Source organism: Halictus rubicundus, chromosome 7 (genome assembly GCF_050948215.1).
Source record: "Halictus rubicundus isolate RS-2024b chromosome 7, iyHalRubi1_principal, whole genome shotgun sequence".
NCBI classification, from domain to species: Eukaryota; Metazoa; Arthropoda; class Insecta; order Hymenoptera; family Halictidae; genus Halictus; species Halictus rubicundus.
Window position 1 is genome coordinate 10,860,391 of NC_135155.1, and position 20,411 is coordinate 10,880,801.

Genomic DNA, 20,411 nt, shown 5'->3' on the forward strand with positions numbered 1-20,411 from the left:
CGAAAAATATTCTCTAAACTCTAAACCATGTTTCGCCTATTTTTGTCGGTAACGTGGTCACTCTACCTTATCGCGAATCTACATAGTCTTGGCTCTATTACACTTACTCGGGTCGGAAATTTTAATAATTTTTATGGGTCTGATAAAATAATGGAAAAACAATTTTTGAGTCCGCAATTTTATTGACATATATCTCAAGTCTTCAAATAAAAGAACAAATTTTTCTATAATTTTGTAAATAATGTTTTATGCAGGTTTTCTTGCAGCCTCATGGAAGTCATTTAAAAAATTTTGATCTGCTGGCGTGCACGATTGCGGCTCACTGGAACGTCTGAAAAAAAAGAATTACCCTTAGAAAAAGTATGACTATGGTCCTTAATTTAATTATGCACTTATAACAAAAACGAGTACACGGAGCTCAAAATTTCTTTCGATTTCGCAAGGCCGGGTGTCCGCAACATGGCAATTTAAATGGCGGACGATTTACAGTACTCGCAGAGGATCGAAGGGGCGCAGGCGTTGCGAAAAATCGGCCGTCGATCTGCGGATGTTCGGGTACGGTTCACGTAGCAACCTGGCGGGTAGCGATCAGGAAGGAAAGAAGAAAATTTATAGCGTCAGAGGAGTCATCATTATGCGCCGCCTAACACGACGGGTCGTTCAGGTGGAACGACATTGCTGCAATCTCGCATGCAAGTTACTTCGCGCGGAGAAGGTTGAAGGTCGGCCTTTCAGAGAAAAGTAAACTGCGCGCACGCGGCGCTGTCGTTTTCTAAAGCTGCAGAAACGCCGGTGCTTTCGTATGGTTTTGCATAGGTCAAGGATCGGGGCCGCCGTCGCGAAGATAATCTGCGCGCGAAGTTCGAGCGAGCCTCGATTTGAATTTGCAACCGATCGTTGGGAAAAACTTCCTAATTTCCTTCGATCGTTAACGGTCATTTAAAGCTCCGACGACGCCGCGATCGTGTGAAATACGCGCCATTTTATCGCGCGATCTTTTGCCATTTTGTGGCGCGAACGGCGCTTCTGGCGAAAGAACTCGAAAATGTTTAACATTCTTTCAGCAACGACTGCTTGCCATCGCGCGTATCTTTAATAAGAACTCGAATACCGTTAAAAAATGATCAACAAAATGCAACTGGTAGTCGATGACTCACCCATGCGATTCCAACTGCCGCCGATTAAGGAGTCATGACTGGTTAGTCTGAGAAAAATGTGATCCCAGAAATCTTTACTGAACAAAATTTATGTATTTTTTTTTTAAACCAGTATTTCATTTCAAAGTATATATATACCAACTTTTTTGCTACAGACTGTACTAAATGTCGGAATAATAATTTTCTTCCCAGAAGGCGCTGCGCTATTCAGTGAGCACGATTTTTTAGTGCTGGATCAATATTATGCATTGTCATACATTAAACCACTAAAAAAAGGCCATTCGTAAAAAATGGTTAAAAAAATTAGTGAGTTTTTATTTCTGATGATTCAGCTCCAAGCAAAGCAACTTCTGGAAAGGAGGCTGCTACGGAGACATTTATCAAGATTTTACTGAAAAAATTTGTTATGGGTTGTCTTATGGAGGCAATTTTTAATTGGATGCTCGTTCTAAAATAAAATTCTATTTCTCAGAAAAAATTCCTGAAGGTCGTATTTTTTCAGATTGTTAACTAGATAGAAGCCATTGACGCGAGTTGTCTCTCGTAAAGGAAAGAGAGAATTCCGCAAAAGGTGAGCGTTTTTTGGGGAAAAATTGGTTGCCATTTAAGCATGAGTAATGTGACAGATTATTGGAAATAAATGACTCGGCGGCCTTGCATGGCCGCCTGCGAATTCGTGAAATAGAACCCGAGCCTGCTGGATAACCGAAAATGCAAAATATTAATATATTAACTGTTACGCATAAAACACGTGACATTTCGGAGGTGGATTCCGGTTATGGTGGATGCAATAAATTTACATATTTTAATAACTACAGCTCGAATCTTTGCGAACATGTGAACATAAAGTTATAAGTTTATAATGCCTATATTGAATATATTGTCCGGAACGTTTAAATTGAATATAATGATACTGAACTTATTTCATTACTATCTTGCTGATTTACTAATTAGCATAAATTATATTTTGAAACGTTGCGCTGCTAAAGTTGCACAAGAACCGCACGTTGGACAATTTTTTATTCAACATATCTTGCTACTAGAGTGCAAAATATCCTGCAATTTCACATTTTTTTAGACAAATTAAAAAAAAACTCAGATAAAATTCGATTTCCATCGTAAATTATATTAATATATTCTTTGTGCATATATTTGGTCTTTCATGCATCATTACATTAATTAGGAAATGCAATTATTAAATGTAGAAAGACTGAAAGAATTTGAGAAGAGTGGTATATTATTTGCAACATAATAAATGTATTCTTGAAAACAAATTAATTTCTATTTGGTAGCTTACAGAATTATGTAGTTTGAAGCACAACATTTTTCTTTGCACAAAGATTCGCAGTCCACTTATAAGTGTTAAAGTACGTATAGGATTGTAATATCAATAGATTCAGTTGTAAACATAAATATGTTCTAATTTTAACGATTTAGTTATGACTTATTGCAAATGTACAAATGCAATGGAAAAGAGTCCACTTTCCCTCAGGAATGATACAATTGATTAAATATAAATGTGTACTACATTAATAAATAAAGAGAAATACCGAGCATAACCGAAAGCATTAATATTACGACCCATCAATTCAAAATTTTCGGAAGCTGAGGAAATATTTCAACGTAAAATGGTTTCGTAATCGATTCGACGACAATAAAAATTTCGACGTCGGGTCGTTTTGCATAAAGATCCGGAGTCTAAATGTCATCGCGAGATCCGTTACACAAGGGGCACAATGTTGTTTTGTTTTTCGAGGACGGCGTGTCTCCTGGCAGAGGATATAATTGATAAGCGGTTATGCATGTTTGGTTAAGGAGTCTGGCACCGGGTCAAGTATACACGCGAGGTCGTAGAGAGAAAGGGAGAAAGGGGGAAGAAGATTCCGCAGTGCAAAGTCATAGGTTAACCATTGTGGTGTGTACACACGGCAAAGACACGACTACTACGAGCCGAAGGGTGAAAGTTTACCCCGCGAGTCGTTTCTCTCTCTCCGGCAAGCCGTGTGATTTACCATAAGCGCCGATCCAACTTTCCAAGGATGCATCTTCAAGCATCTTTGAATTTAGGCTACCAGTTGCTTTGTCTCTTTCGGAAAAATATAGAAAATATTTTCCTAGCACGTTATTTTTATGTCCCGAGTCGGTATAGGAAGTCAGATTAAGGATCTCGAGAGATAGATGTGGGGGAAATGCTATAGTCAGAACCGGAGTGACGTCACAAAGCTATAGTGTAGTCTATCTCAAAGATAATGACGTCGCTGAGGGTGGGGATCCTATCACGGTTCTACAGTGCGGATCCTGACGCCAGTTACCCCCACTATTGGTACGTTGGTGGGACAATTCTCGAAACGTGACGTCATGTGTCCCTCCTGTAGTCTGAGAACGTAAACACTTTGGAACGGACAGTATATTCGGATCGGAAGTTGTTTTAGTTGAATTATTTTCCCAGAATTTGGAGAATTGTGTTCTGGCACGAATTTTGTTGAACATCACTCTAAATTGAAAGTGTTTGCAAAAGGCTGTATCTAATTCACTTTGATTTCAATTCCACTCGTTAATTGCCCTTACACAGGTAACAAGATCGCGAACGAGTTACAGAGTCCTGGGACCTCAACTGCGAATATAACAATGTGTGAAAATGCTCTTGCTAGGACACGGTCGCGCACCAGTTGAGCCGTCGTCGAGACACTTTGAGCTACCGCGGGAAAAATGTTGGAAAAGTTATGAAATCTAGCGAGGTACAATGGGTATGCCGATAAAAGGACAATACAGAAGACTTATCGGCTGAATCGTATCCACGGTGGACCCGGCGGAGGATCGTGACTCCTCGCGTTCGCCGGATAAAATGATCTCGCTTTCCCACAGGCGCCGAACTTTCCCAGAAGAATTCACCGGCAATCCCTCGATCGCTATCGATCCCCGGATCGTACTCGATCTAATCACCGGGCGCAATCACGGTTTCGCTCCGGCGCGACAGCCTTCGCGACGGCCGGGCAAAACGCGCGCACCTGCGCTCGCTCTCCACGTCATTGTGTGGAAATGATTACGCGGAAGACACCTGGCATTCCTGCGTCATATAATGCGCGCGGCGCGGACGTGTCACGTGTGCACGTCCTCGGAATGTCGTTTCCGCCGCGGGCAACCCGATCTACACCCTTGCCGAACGTTTATCCGTTAATTACCCGAGGTGCCTAATTAATTAAGTGCCATCGTACTCGTGGCACATTTGCTTAATTGCGCCGCTGCCTCGGCTACCGCGCGGTTAACGAACGTTTCGTACACGCTTCTTTCCCTAATCACTCGGCTCGCTGGCCAGACGCAAGGACGCGATCCTGCTCGCGCTCATGGCGCCGACACCGTGCACGATTCATGGCTACGGTGATCGGCGTGTGTCCCCTCGTGTCTCTTCCCGTGTATTCCTCTTGTACGGCCGCGCAACTTTAATTAGTTGCTTGCCTCTGGAGGCGTGCGAGAATCCAAAAATTTCGGTGACCCTCGGAAAATGTTTAATATTCAACAAATAAAAGTTTTTCCAAGTTCTCGTACACTTATACTTTCGAGAACTCGACCCCGATAGTTTCGGGTTCTCGCACAGCTCTACATATGTCGCCAAGGCCTGGATGACAAATGTCGCGGAATTATCCCCTCTACCGCGGGGTATACTCCCTGAGGGGCCACGAAGCTCGGGAGGCCTTGGACCAATAACACGGTTCGGGTATGTCTCCTGGACAACACGCGACGCTGGCAAGACCCGTGTTGTTGACATATATCGAGAATTAACTGTATATCGATTTAATCGATTCGATTAGATAAGGGGACGCGCTTCGACAGTGAGGTCGGTCGCGACTGTTGCTTGGAAGGCCCTGTTCGACGCGCAAAACGTTCCGGCGCGTTTCTCGCGCCCCATGCTGCGCGTTTGTTATCTTTATTACCATTCTTTCTCTAATTCCGCGATCGGCCGGCGATACATCTGCGTCCCGTGGACACAGGCGGTTAATTTAAACGCGGCCGGGATAGGCTCGTCGCGATTAATACCGATCGTTTCGACTCGCGGGACTCCTTCGCCTGTGTTTCGCAACGGCTCGGTGGATGTATTGGCGCTTGGTTACCCGCTCGCAAAAAGACCAGAACGAAGAAACGGTCCGTGCTCTGGGATAGGTACGTGCGGTGCCGGTCGCGGATACGTACCGCACGCCGGCCACGGTTTTAATCTTACTTATACCGGGATTCGATGGAATTAATGGCCACGCCTCGTGCTGGCGCGATCCTCTCGATTTCCGGGACCACGGCCCCGGAAAGGATTCTTCCTACGTGTTGGAGGTAGGGCCGACGCACTCGTGACCATTGGATATATCCAGACTGGAATGTGGTAGGGAAGGCAAATACCAGATGGCGATCGCGACCGTCCACTGGGACAGGGAAGGGCCCACGGGCCCGTCTTATCCATTAGGCACATTACGTATAGTGTCTAGGATTTATGAACATTTTTCCCGCGCAGCCCGACTCTCTAGATCCGGCTATCTAGGAACAGAATTAATAAGAGGAGAGGGGACACCGTTGCTAGGACAGTTTCGCTAACCTCCCGCCAACCAGGTGAATGGATTCGCAATCTGAATCGTCTGAGGACGATTTGAGCACTATTATTGTTTATCTACTCCTACAAGATGTTTCATTAGTCTCTAGGATCTGTGAACATTTTTCCCTCAAAGTCCAAGGACTCTCTAGATCCGGCTATCTAGGGACAGAATTAATAAGAGTGGGGACACCGTTGCTAGGACAGTTTCGCTAACCTCCCGCCAACCAGGTGAATGGTGTCGTAATCTGAGTCATCTGAGATTGATTTTAGTACTATTATTATTTATCTACTCCTGCAGGATGTTTCATTAGTCTCTAGGATCTGTGAACATTTTCCCTCAAAGTCCAAGGACTCTCTAGATCCGGCTATCTAGGGACAGAAATGATAAGAGGAGAGGGGACACCGTTGCTAGGACAGTTTGGCTAACCTCCCGCCAACCAGGTGAATGGAGTCGCAATCTGAGTCATCTGAGATTGATTTTAGTTCCATTATTATTTATCTACTCCTACAGGATGATTCAGTAGGCATAGTCTCTAGGATCTATGAACATTTTTCCCATCGGAATCCAACGACTCTCTAGATCCGGCTGTCTAGGAACAGAATTAATAAAAGTAGTGTGGACACCGTTGCTAGGATAGTTTCGCTAACCTCCCGCCAACCAGGTGAATGGAGTCGCAATCTGAGTCATCTGAGGTTGATTTTAGTACTATTATTGTTTATCTACTCCTACAGGATGTTTGAAATAGTCTCTAGGATCTATGAACATTTTTCCCTCGAAGTCGAATTAATAAGAGGAGAGGGGACACCGTTGCTAGGACCCGTTTTGCTAACCTCCCGCGATCCAAGTGGATATAGGTTGTCTCATTAGATGCAGTGCATATTGAGACACAGTCCTCAGATGGAATATTTTCCAATAAAAAATTATTGATTTTCCAACAAGAGCCGGAGTAATTTGGGTTACTTTTTCTCACAGTGATTTCTATTTGCTTTCGATACAGAGCGGCCCGAGGAACCGGTGAATAAGATTCGCTGGTAGACAAAGTTTCACAGACAAAACTGCAAAGTGCATTTTCGATTTATCTCCGCGAGATATAGTGATCGCAAATATTTGCGCGAACAGTATCGCCGCACCTCGTCTATTCGATAGTCAAAAACAACTCGAGCCGATCTCGTTAAACCGCTGCGAGCAATAATTTCACACGGAGAGAAAGCTGTATTCTCGAACGGGCGCCGGAGCTTCGAATCGTTGTACCAGGACCGTCAAGGGTTACGTAACGATCCGATCGATACCGGCACGATCACGCGAAAGGGACACTGAAATTCTGCAACTCGGTATCGGGCCGAGTTCGGTTGATTGAAATCGTCTTTGGCTGGAGCGCGCTCCACAAAAGTCAGTTGATCCTCTCGTGCTCGACAAAAGAACAGGACGCTACCAACAAATGTCCTATAATTGAAAATGCTTCAACTAGTAACAAACAATGAGAAAAATGTGGCATGGGAATGTCGTTTGTAACAATTTCCACCGAAAATTTATTAAACGATGGCTCTAGTATGTATCAAGTGTATGCATACATTTTCGCCATTTTCAATCGTTCAGGCATAATGACTTATAATTATAATAATTACAATCTTCCGTCTTTCTTTTGCAATAATTTGGTTGCGATGGATTTGTTTAAATAAACATCTTCGTTATCGACTGGTAGCATACCTCGTATGTCGTGTATAAATAAAAGAAAATTTTTAGAAAAGATTAAAACTTTTGCATACATCTAATACAATAAGTATCATTTTCATACTGGCTTCAAACAGTCAAAGGGTTAGACGGTTACATCCATTCTCTCAACAATATCATTTGGTGTAAATGTTACAGAATTGTTTTGATTTTTTTTTTGTAGGAAATTAATTGTTTAATTTTGTTTAATTGTTTAATTGTTTAATTGTAGGAAATTTTATTCGAAAAATGAGAGGATTAATGCAGGATTAGTTAATAAATCTTTTTGTGAGAAATATAAAATATATGAAAGAACAATACTTCTTTTCGATATCTAACATATAAGCATAAATACTGCTCCTTTTACTTTTACAATTTTGTACGGGTCACGAAGACGGACTATTATTATTATTCAAAATCGACAACGATTAATTTACTCGTATTGCCAGTGACCGAAACGGCATTCGAGATAAACATCGGCTAACATTTCACCCGCGATAAATTGCAAAACGTAAAGAAAGCTATACCGACTAGTCACCGTAAGAACTGTTTTCACTAATCAAACCAGTTTCGATAGCGAGTTTACTATCGTTCGTTTATAACACCTCTCGATGTAACAGTCAGTGAAATTGGTGAGCGTGCGTATATCGGCGCAGGATAACTGGCCCGTAAAAATGTCATCAAACAAACTGATATTTTACCGACTCGACTTGACAGGGATAAGTGTCTATCGATCGGTCTCTGATCTTTTAAAATATCAAGAGTTTACGGGATGATTAACCTCGTTGATCCATCATACGGGTAATTGGAACGAGACATGGGATTTACTTGCTCGCTGTCGGTCATCGGTAATAAACCGATTTGTACGATTAACCTGATGGTTACGTCACAGCTGTGACAGCAAACGCTCGCAAAACGTCTGTTTCAGCATCAAACCGAAATAACCGCTTTCTCGACTACAACTTTCTCCCGGGCAATTGACGTGTTAATAAGAAAGCATAATTTTACGAGTATTGGCGATCACGTAACAATCGGGACCCACCGAAATTTATACATCTTCGACTGTGCGTTTCACAAGCCCGCCATCTTGCTCGTTTGTTCACCACAGTGGTCGTTTTTAATGGCAAAAAGTCAATTTTCGAAGTTTCGTATTTTGTGAAAATTCTTGTATACATCAATTGATGGCCCTTCGAAGCATCAAAATCCAAAATATCAGCCATTTTAGATAATTATATGTGCGGGGACACCACTCTGAAGACGAAAGTAAAGTATGAAATTGCAGGTTTCAATTAATATTTCATATATAATTATACAGTAAAGTCTTGATCTAAGCTGAACGGAGCTACACGATCTTAGTCAGTTCGACCATCCCCTCCACTGGGCGGGCATACCCCACGACAGGTCAGTAAAATAGAAAACAGTAGCCCTACACGATCTATGTCACCGCACTAAGATTGGGCTTAGGTCTTGAGTTTACTGTACATTTCTCTAGGGACGATTTAATGACCATGAAAATGAGATCATCGTATCTCGGTTCTTCCATGGAGTGATTATCCGAGTAGCTAATCAAAGAACGGACTCGAATGATCGAATTAATTTTTGAGGTTTCGGCCACGATTTGGGAGCACTGTGCAGCGCAACGGTAGTTGCTGCACCGAACAACGCTCGAGACACCCTGCACTCTTCAGCATAAATCAGCGGCCGCGTCCTCTAAATCTCTGGAACATCTTCTCCGCGTCCGAGGAAACCCACGGCAGCCACGGTAGCGGGCCCGGTGAGAAAAAACCGGCGGATAGGAAGACACTTAATCGCAATCAGACACCCGGAAGATGCGACCGGGACCGTTCCACGAGCGCTGCTTTCAAAAGCGAAACAACCTGCTGGGACTCGCATACGTTCTACATAAACCTGCCGCGCGCGGACGTTCGCCGGCCACCTGCGATACGCGTGACCGCGTGACGAAGCACGCGTGAAACCGCGTCGATCGCGAAATTATCGGAGGATGAAACGGTTCTCTTCCGGGTACCATGCGGCACGCTGTGTACACCACGAAGGTGCACACCTTTTGCCGACAACGGGGATTTATTCGGAACGTTCACGAGATGTTTTCACAGGACGACCCGCGGGGTAGTCGGAATGCCTCGTTTCCTTTTAGGTTTCGCGCGCAGGCGGCTAGGATGCGCGCAACCATTTTTGCGACCGCCGATCCTGCACACCGTGTGTACAGGTGTTCGAGGAAGTTCCGATTTCAGTTGCTCCGACGCGAACGCGAGTATGCCACGCTGCTCCCTGCTACATCCTAGCTAAAATCCATACAAATCGCGCGACGAGAGCTCCCGTTCATCGAACCTCCGAGCTCATCATTGTCTTCGTCCCCTCACGGTTCACCTTTCGAACCCCCGAAACTGCAAATCGCATTTTTACGGAGAGGTATTCTTTTTCTAAAGAAAGCATATGGGCCTATTAACCTCTTCATTGGTAATACAACTGGTCATGCTCCTGGGTCTTTATTGGACTAACAATTTAATATTATTATTTCAAAAATTGTAAATGTAATATTTTCTATGTATTAGTAGGCATTAGGATTATACCTACGCGGCCAAGACGTTTAAATTTTTATTCTAAATATTCAGGAAATGAAATTTATTAAGTATTCATTTTGACTGTTATAAATAGTCGGTTTTAATATTATACCTATCAATTGACATCTTGTTCTAACATCTCAAGAAAATCAGGTGTTTACAATGACACATTATCTTTACTATCTGCCTTTTGAAAATGTCTAGAAATTTTTGTTATTTTGAATAAAATAACTTCGCCTTTAAAGAGGACAAAAGTCTTTTAGAAGGCTTGTTAAACTGTTTAATCGTCGAATATATACAATTCATGGATACAAAATTTCATTCGATGAAAATTCATCTTACTGTTTCGTTTAAACACGAAATAATTATTCTGCGAAAGTTAAATTTGTTTCCCGTCGGCCATCTATAATTTTAATAATGTTAATTCTTGTACAATCCATGTACCTTGCAAATTCACTTTGAACATGTTCCATGAAGAGATTTATAATTGAAACGAAACAATTGGAATGCATTGTATAGCAAGAATTGGGTATCCAAACAGTGGTTAATATTAAATATTTGTAATTCGGGAAACAATTTTTCTTTGCAGCCGCGCGTAGCCAGGGGTGCAATAATTTCTTCATTCATAGCGATTGCGATCACCTTCCAACCGAAGCACGCATCCAATTTGCCCTTCACTGGAAACATTCGCTTCCAGGATTAACAACCCAGCCGCACAATGAAATTATCCGACGACAACGTTGCTCGTTTCCGCGTCGATGGCGCGGATCGCTAATTACTGTAACAAAGTATAACGTCGCAGTCACGTTGAAAAACGTATTAACGTCGTGATTGCAAACAGTCGGACGCGTCTCGCTTCCGTACATCATTAACAACGACAATCGCGTGCCACGCTTATTGCAGCAACTTCCGTCGCGATGCCAGCTTTTTTGTCGTAATTAATTATAGATCGGTCTTGCAGTGTCTGTCGATATAGCCGCGATTGTACCGCAAGAGACGATTTCATCGATTGTGAACATAAATTCGTCGCGATATGGTAAATCATGGTTGATAATTAACACTAGGTTTACGGGTCCTAATATTTTTGGTAAATATGCACCCACGAGGAATTATTCAGCAAATTTATTCCTTTGGGTTTTCTGTATTATTAAAAAAAGTCGCTAAAAATTTAGATAGATATATTCTTGTTATAAAGTAATGTAAAATAGTTACTTTTAGTGATGCGTAAACCTAATGTTGACACCGATCGAGTGAATAGCCTGTGATTTACTCGAGAAAAACTTTGTCGCAGTAAAGTCTTGATCTAAGCCCAATCCTCGGGTCCGTGTTGTGACATAGATCGTGTAGGGTTACTATTTTCTTGTGACCGCGTCGACCGCGCCAAACGTAGAAAAGGACAGGGCGTGTATCCCTCCCAGTGGAGGGGGTAGGCGAACTGACTAAGATCGTGTAGCTCCGCTCGGCTTAGATCAAGACTTTACACGACTAGTGACAATAGTAATCTCCGTGTCTTTTAACATCTCGAATATTACGCGATTAATTTTAATGTACAATATAAAAAATTAGAAATCATTTCAGTGCAGATTTTTCTCTTCTAATAATCAATCGAATATGGACAAAATGAAAAAAATGTTAACTTATCCGAGAGGCGAGTGTGCCTTAAACTTAAATTTTTAAAGAATCTGCTTTTAAAGAGTCTGCTTTTGAATTTAAAAATAATGAGGGAATACGTACTTTGAGTGTAATAAAGTTTGATGTTACCACAGTATGATGCAGCGAAGCGTATATTTAAGGTCGGATTTTTGTAGTTGGATTAATTAGTGGTTCGTAGATAGTGACTAAGAGGAGTAAGCGGTTTCCGAGTAGGGATAAGATGGCGGGAAACGAGGAAATCTGTAAGTTGGTCATAATGTCAGAATTTTTGTTTTCGCGTTCGGAGAGAACGAGGAGAGTTTCTGCGGCGAAACAATGCCGAGCACACTCCGCCGTTGCACCGTTAGTAATTTTCCCTGAGAGCCGCTTCCCTGAACTGTCCTTTGTCACTGCCGGTGCACGATGAGATCTTTTATCGATTCCGCGAAGGCATCTCGGAGTGACCTTAATAGGTGCAAAAAGTGCGAAACTAATGCCGTGGTAATTACTGTGTCGGAGTACGGTAGAGCTCAGCACAGCAATCCGATCTTTCTTTAAGATTCCATAATGACAGAATATACTGCTCCGCAAACACACTGAGCATTTTGTGTGAATCATTTAACCGAAGCGGTTTTTATCGCCTGAATCAAGGAGATTACGAAAATTGACTCATTTTCAGGTATAAGCCGTTTTCAAACAGGCCTTCGAGAATTGCAAAACGACATCGAGGAACAATAAGAAGCAAATTGTCAATATAATCTCGTACGAACCGAGTTTATAAAGAGAACATGTATGTTTAAACATAAATTAATAAAATTAAGTTCTGGTTAGTTTCTGTTCAATGTAAGACTTGTAACGTAACTTATGTTTGTGTTATAATTTTTATTATTGTTTGAAAATATGAATTTTTAACGAAATGTCCGATTAGTATTGTGACGTGAGAACGTGGCAACTTTTTGTTCAAACTGTGTTGTACAATCTAATGTTATTGTTAAAAATAAATTGTTTCTGTATTTTCTGTCAACAAGATTCGGCTCATTTTTTTACACAATAAGGATTAATTAAGGAACGTGATACTTCAATCACGTCATTTTATGCGCAGCAACAAATACAGAAATGGCGCTGTGACCGAATATTAATGCGAATAACTATAGGCCATACAATGTAAGAATTAATAATTTTCTGTTCCGTAATCTGTTTCCGTTTCCGTGAATCTAGTGTTAAAACGATTTACAATTTTATTTTTCAGAGCCAAGACTCCGTAGATTCGCGATAAGGTAGAGTGACCACGTTACCGACAAAAATAGGCGAGAAACGGTTTTACGTACCTCAACTTTTCGTCCTTATATGAGAATATTTTTCACTGGGAAAGGGCTCGTTTGAAAGAGGAAGGATCAATCTAGCACGCGCTGATCATGAGCTGACGGGATTAGGCAGATATTTGGTAATATAAGCGTTAGAAGTAGGCCAAAAATTGACGATGTGTATGCCGTGGAATCCAAGCATTTTCTGCCATTGGTTGAGTTTTCTGGATAAAATCGAGAGTAGAGCGCGCTAGAAAATATCTCCAGCTACAAATTCAGCTGTATGTTGTCTTGATTCTCCGCGGAATAAAGCCAAAAACTCGAAGCACGTTTCTGGCGTCAGAATTCATAATATCGATGATACAAAATTTAATTTAGTCACAGACTTAAGACCCGTCGGATCAAGACCAAGACGGATCTCGAGTCAGTGGCTGAGGGCTGTGAACGGAAATTATACAGCGGTTACCGACCTGTTGGCTCTGCAACAGTCACGTGACTACCCTTGGCTCTTAAGGGGGCCGGCAGGGTTTGAAATCCATATACGTATGCATGGGTCAAAACCTTTTCAAACTATCGCTTCAATATTGCAATGAGCAGTTTAGAAGTGGTCAATTGTGTTTCCTAAAAATCCAATCTATGTCTGTATAGATCCCAAATTGCGAATTTCTACCTCATCGTGGAGTAATTTGTAATATTCGGCAGAAAATTCGAATTCTGAAGCAAGTATGACGTCACAAGATGGCTGCCGCTGAGAGATTCTCTTAATTTCGCGAGATTTAGTGTTCGTATCGAAAAAAGGGCTCTATACAGGCATAGCAAAGACATGTACAAACACGGTGGTATGCATTTTTAATTGATTACTTACTTATTTAAGACGTAAAATGTCTAGAAAAAAAGGCATAGCGTAACATATCGTGACAGTCAAGGCCAAATGCCTGCCGGCCCCCTTAAGTCGGCCTCGTATTAGGCTACTTTAGCGTATCTGAAAACAGAACTTTACTAGGAACGCCCTTGTTCCCAGGAACCGTTGAACCGGCACGACGCGACGGTCCGGAGGAGTCTGTTCTCTTCGTGTCCAGGGTTAACGGCGCCGCGATATTTATTCGTCTCGTAGTCCGAGTCCCTCAAAAGGTATCAGTTCGGGAACATCGTCCCCCGCGGAGAAAGACGTGCAGTCCTGAGAGAGTCCGGGGCACGCCCAAGCGGACCAAAGCCGGGGCTGGCTCTCCGATCGTTGATCACGGATAAATCCCCACCGCCGCGCCGCGTGCCGTGCCGGGATTTTACATGCGGAACTTGCGTTCTCACGGGCATGGTGGTCTCTTAGAGGCTCGCGCTACAATTAATACTGCAGGAAGTCATTTAGGTGGGGGCGATCGGGGGACTAGGGGGGAAGGGCCAGGGGGAGGATACGCTACAGGTACATACATAGAATGTAGCCGTGCACCGGCCACGTTGCATCGCCCTAGGTAACTCTGGTAAACGTGTGTTTCAGATAACGAGCCCTATAACGCTTCGGACGAGTCAACTTTATCTACATGATGGCATTAATTAGGTTATTACAGTACGATACGACGACTCTGTCGCGGCGCGCATCGGAAACGAATGAATATAGACCGGGTGAAATCCGAAAACGATCACTAGCCGGGCTGTAAGTGCGGGATGATGATTCTGGAAACTGTTCTCGAACGTCGAAGTCGATATGCGGTTTTATAGTGTTCTCAGGTTGTTGTTATTAATACACCGACCGCTGCGCTCCTGGACGCGAACCGAGACAGCCTGGCTTTAACACATTTCACTGTTCGTTACGGCAGCATAATCAAGTACTGCTGATCAGTTTTTTTTTACCAGGTTTATCTCTTTATTCAATTAGTACAGTCCTGTCAGTAAATCCACCCTGTCTGGACACGGTAGAGTCTGTGCAGAAGACGTTGAAATCCAAGGCATTAAACCTAATCTCGATAATATTATTATACAGTAATCGTTGGTATTATCGTCGATGTTAATGTACGAAATAGAATAATTTATAAGTGGACGAGGGTAATCTCATCTCACAGTAATCTCTCGATCAGAATCCAACGATTCTAGAATTCTACATACAGGGTGTACCGAAAAGTCTGACCATGACTGACCAATTCTACTTACCGCATAAGAGAAAAACGTCATCGAAAATGTTCGTTACGACAATTAATTTGCAGTATGATTAACACTTTCTCTCCCGGAAATCTGTTAATAGGATTTTTAATAATTCTGCTGTACCGAAAGGAGGCTTGCAAATCTTTTCTCGCATAATCATCCCAAATTTTAGATTACGCTAGAGAGACTGATTTGTCGATGAAATCGATCGGCCGTAATTTTTCGCAAATTATGAAACAATAGATGATGTGTTAACATTAACATTTTCTTGTATTTTGAAGATACGCAGATTCCGCAAATGCGTAAAGATTCACGCGCTGATAATTAAATATCAACTGCGTCCACGGTTGACGGGTAAGTAACTGAACGCGACTTCTGTCGCCATAAACGCGTGAAAGACTCGAGAGCCACGCCATTACAGATAGCAGAACGCAGTTAAACGTATGGGAATCAATTAACTTAGGAAATAAGGAAGTGAAATGTCACTGAAAGGTGAAGCCGAGGCACCAGTGACGAGTGAGCTCGTCTTCCTGGCGAACAGGTTAATGCCGTCGAGTGTAACGAGCTGCGTTAAATACCCGCCGGTTTTCGTGATGACGCGAACCGAGAGAGGAGCGAGCGATTAGGTTCGTCGACCTCCGGACCACGGTGTTCCACCTCCGTCGGTTACGTCGGTAAAAGGACAGGACACTTTGGCTGATCGCGAGGTCATTGGACCAAGGCCGGTCCTACCCGCGTTGCCATCACTCCCTGCATAGTCGCCGATGTGTAAAAAGTCTATCCCTAACCGCATTTCCAGAGTGTCTACAGGAACACACCATGATGCATGCCTTAGACGTTTCTGTTAGAAACATCCCCTTTTCGCTCTTTCCATTTTATTGACGTGTTTTATAAAATAATGATAATGATGCTAAAGATAAATTCAGCATGGGGAAATAAAAATTCACAGTAATAAGAATTTTACTGTCAACCAGTGCCGGATCAATTTTCGATTACTTTGCTTAGACTGCGGATTTTATGCATTTATGACAAAAATGGGTAAGCACAATTTAAAGCAGTGGACATAATAAAAAGATTTAGCACTAAACCTAGCACGGTCAAAATGACCGGTTTCGTATTTTACAATTATTGAAACTATAGAAATTAATTTACGGAAAATAGTGGAACAAATTTCCTCGTCCAAGCATTTATTATATTACAGACAATCTCAATAAATTTAGGGTTGCCATTTTTATAAGGCAATATTTACCAGACACTATTAATGCTGGGTAGGTTCAGTGTCAAGGGCGCCAGCGTATTATTTTTAACTTGATAAAATAATTAGAAGAAGGAAGAAATTTTTATTTCGCTCCTGTGTCTCGCAATCGATGCAAATATTTTTTATTTTGAATACACTGTACACGTAATACACAGTAAAAGTAATAATTATCAAGAAGGAACTGTAGGGTTTAAGATACAGTACAGAACAAAGCGAAAAATTCATATCCTAGTAAATTGTCGTTGTTTAACAGGTTCTCTGCCACCTAATATGGAAAATTCCTTATAGTCTGGACAGAAAGTTTAGCGTGGGGCGTATGCGACCCACATGGCGCGAAACGTGTTCAAATTGTTTCGTATTTCCAGTCTGCTATGTGTCTTTGATCGCTTGAGGACGAACGAGGACATCAGGACTACGCGTCCTACAACTCTAGTTCTCGAAGGAAAAGGTTTTGAAAAATCGTCGCGTCGTGCGCGAAGGGTTGGAATGTTTTAAATAGTATGTTTAATGTGTTTAATGGATCTGGCGGTCCTGGGTGTCTCCGAGGTACCGTCGTCGCCCACTCGACCTTTAAAGGATGGTCTTTTCGTGCGATCGTGACCGTATACGACAGACGACAACGAGGTCGTTCGTTCGTGCCATTGCGCTCTTTCGTGGGATCGAATGGGTTCCGTATTTATAGGTTACGCCACGGCACCGAACGCCTACAGGTGTCAAATATATATGGCCGTGTTCGGTTTCAGTGGATAGGAACGCGGATCGATGGAGGCACACACGAGACTCTGATAATAGACACTTGTTGATCAATTTGAATTACGGTGGCTGTTTGTCTTTCACCTTTTTGCCTCAAGGAACAACGAAAAAAGTAACAAATTCTAAATCGCATTTCAAACTATTCTTCATTTTATATTCGCACTATTCTTTAATTTATTTTTCATCGTAACAATGCAGTACTATAGGCAACGACAACGACGAAATTGTTTTTCTTGGCTGGCTAAAATGGCTCACTGAACTAAGAGCACTCTGTTTGTCCTCAAGAACAATGACAAAGTAACCATTTCTTAATTGAATATTTTAAATTATTCTTTATTTAGTATTGTTGATTTTGCTTCGTAACAGTGCACTTCTTCAAGTAACAACAGCGACAAAAGCATTCTTCTTGTGTGACAAAAATGGCACGCTAAGCTAAGAGAGCACTGTTTGTCTGTCACCTGTTCGTTCTCAAGAATAATGAAGAAGTAACAAATTCTTAACAGCGTATGATTGAAATTATTCTTTATTTTATATTGTTGAATTTACTTCGTAACAGTGCGCTTCTTCAAGTAACAACAACGACAAAAAGTATTCTTCTTGTGTCACAAAAATGGCACAGTAAACTAAGAGAGCATTTTCACCTGTTTGTTCTCAAGAACGATGAAGAAGAAACAAATTCTTAATTGCGTAGGATAATAATAATTCATAACAGACTATTTCTGCAGGTAACAAAAAGGATGAAATAATTTTTGTTTGTTAATCTGTACAAGATTATTATTTTCTGTAGTACCAACATTAGTGGTAATAAAGAATAGTTTAAATTACACTCGAATTAGAGATGGTTGGTTTTTATTATTCTTGGAAGGGCAGAAATATAAAAGATGTGGTCTCTTATTTTCATCAGCCACTGTATATTTCCTGTTCGTGCAATTAACTTCACTCGGCAGCAACCGCAGGATTATGATGACAGTCATAACTTAACTTGGACATTTTACGTAGAGTTATTTCACGTAGGAAACTCATGAACAGACTTTTCTCATCGTCGATGTCGGGTGATTAGACATGTAAAGTAATATTAGAGGCAGGTAATAAAGATAAATCGATAATCCGCGCACTGCGTTTATGGTGTCCGCTATTTTATAAAATTTGGCATAATAAAGTGGTTAAGTAAGCTTAATGAGGTTTTTGCGTTCATTGAATCTGTTGCCAACGAAGTAAACAAGTTTTTCTTCGATCCCCATCTCCGTAAATCAGTCTATAAAAATGTATATTTGCATAAACACGTATAATTTATACACGTGGCCACTTAAAAAATGACACTGTGCAGAACTTGACTTTCAACTGGACTGCGCTTCGAACCGGTTAATGTTCGATAAGTTGTTGACAATGTTTCGTAAACATATTTACACTATATTTTATTGTAAAGATTCTACTTGTAATTGTCGAATTGGTTTTAGTTTTAGTCAGTACGACGAAACTTCAGCATCGTGTGTTCCTCACTTCGCGCATGCAAAACGCACACTTCGCAAGCATTGTTTTCTTTGGATGTTAATTGCGCGGAACTTTTTGCTGAAACTGCTACACTGTATTGAAATGAACCATTCACGTGGGAAAGAAACTGGTACCGTTTCAATCGCGTACAAAAAGTCACGATACACCGTAGCGCAGTATCGTGCAGTAATTGTACTTCCTAACGAGATGTATAGCAAACACAATTTCGCAATGCTGTTCGCAATAATAGAAAGTTCCATTATTCCGTGTGGAATTTCTGAAAATTCTTCGCACACGTCGAGCAATCCACCTCTCCGACGACGTCAAAACTTTCATCAAAAACCTATCAAAAATCAGAAAATGGTGGACACTATTAAAATACAAATTCACCGTCAAACGTTTCCATTGTTCTCCTCAAACCTCTCAATTACCAAGTATGCAGTCCATTCGAATGGCTGTCACTTCCAAGCATGCAAATGTTTCAAATGGTCCTTGTACCTAAGTGGCTATATCTTTAGAATTATTATTTTTCCTTAATAATTGAATTTCTCCAATGATCTTTAAATTATCAAAACTTCAATCAGCCTTCTTTTCAAGTATGCAGTCCATTCAAATGGCTCTTACTTCCATGCATACAAACGTTTCAAATGGTCCTTGTATCTAAGTGACTATATCTTTCGAATTATTCTTTTCCTTAATAATTGAATTTCTCCAATGATCTTTAAATTATCAAAACTTCAATCAGCCTTCTTTTCAAGTATGCAGTCCATTCAAATGGCTCTCACTTCCAAGCATACAAACGTTTCAAATGGTCCTTGTATCTAAGTGACTATATCTTTCGAATTATTCTTTTCCTTAATAATTGAATTTCTCCAATGATCTTTAAATTATCAAAACTTCAATCAGCCTTCTTTTCAAGTATGCAGTCCATTCGAATGCAGATGTTCCAAGTGGACTTTCTATCTATCCTACAAGTGACCTATCATATAAGTGTCCTATAAGTGACCATACATTTTGAATTGCCCTCTTTTCTAAATAATTGGACATTTCCAAACGATCTCCCCGTTAAAATAATCGAATCTCTCAAGTGATCCTTAATTTAAAGTAATCGAAACTTTCGAATGACCATTTTTGGTGTGCAGACTTTCAGATAATCATTCTCGGTACGCGGACTTTCCAAATAATTAATTTGTCGGGATGATCCCCGTGCCCGAGTAATCGAACGGTCGCAATGACGGCTGCTTTCTAAGCAATGAATTCTCCGGGATGATCATCGGATCGAAGTATGCAAAAGTTATCAAACTCGGCGCTTTCATCATCGGTGCACGCTCCGGATGAAAACGGCGAAGCGCTGTGAAAGTGATTGTGGGCGCTCCCGCGGGATTTATACGACGCTTTCGCTGCGATGAGTTATTGGCTTTTGCAAAATGATCCTGATACCGGCGTCCCCGTACGACCGATGTTCTGCGTGGTTATACGGTTTACGACGTGCCAGGTTTCAAGCCGGTGTTCCGGGCTACACCTTTGGCACCGACTTACAATCCCGCAGAGGTCACATACAGCGACCGGAAATAATTATTTTAAAAATTTCGGTGACTCCATGCTTGTATGCATAACGTGTTCAATATTCGCCAGATTATTCAATTAAATTTTGTAATATGCACACGGAACGAAACGATTGCACGAGCACAAAATATACTCAGCTGTGCACAAGCTACTGAATAACAAGTAAAAAATATTCATCACTGGACTGCAAAATAAAAATGTGCAGACTGGAGTAAAATAGAAATTAATTTCCTTTCCTAATAGGT

The 20,411-nt window shown here is 41.5% G+C and overlaps 1 long non-coding RNA gene across 1 annotated transcript in view; it reads right to left on the bottom strand.

Annotated features, from left to right (window-relative positions):
- Positions 1–250: 250 nt before the first annotated feature.
- Positions 251–20,411, bottom strand: part of LOC143355388 (uncharacterized) — a 56,460-nt gene continuing 36,299 nt past the window's right edge. Inside the window, exon 3 of the long non-coding RNA XR_013082497.1 lies at positions 251–331. This is a non-coding gene — a long non-coding RNA (uncharacterized LOC143355388). The remainder of the gene's footprint in view (positions 332–20,411) is intronic.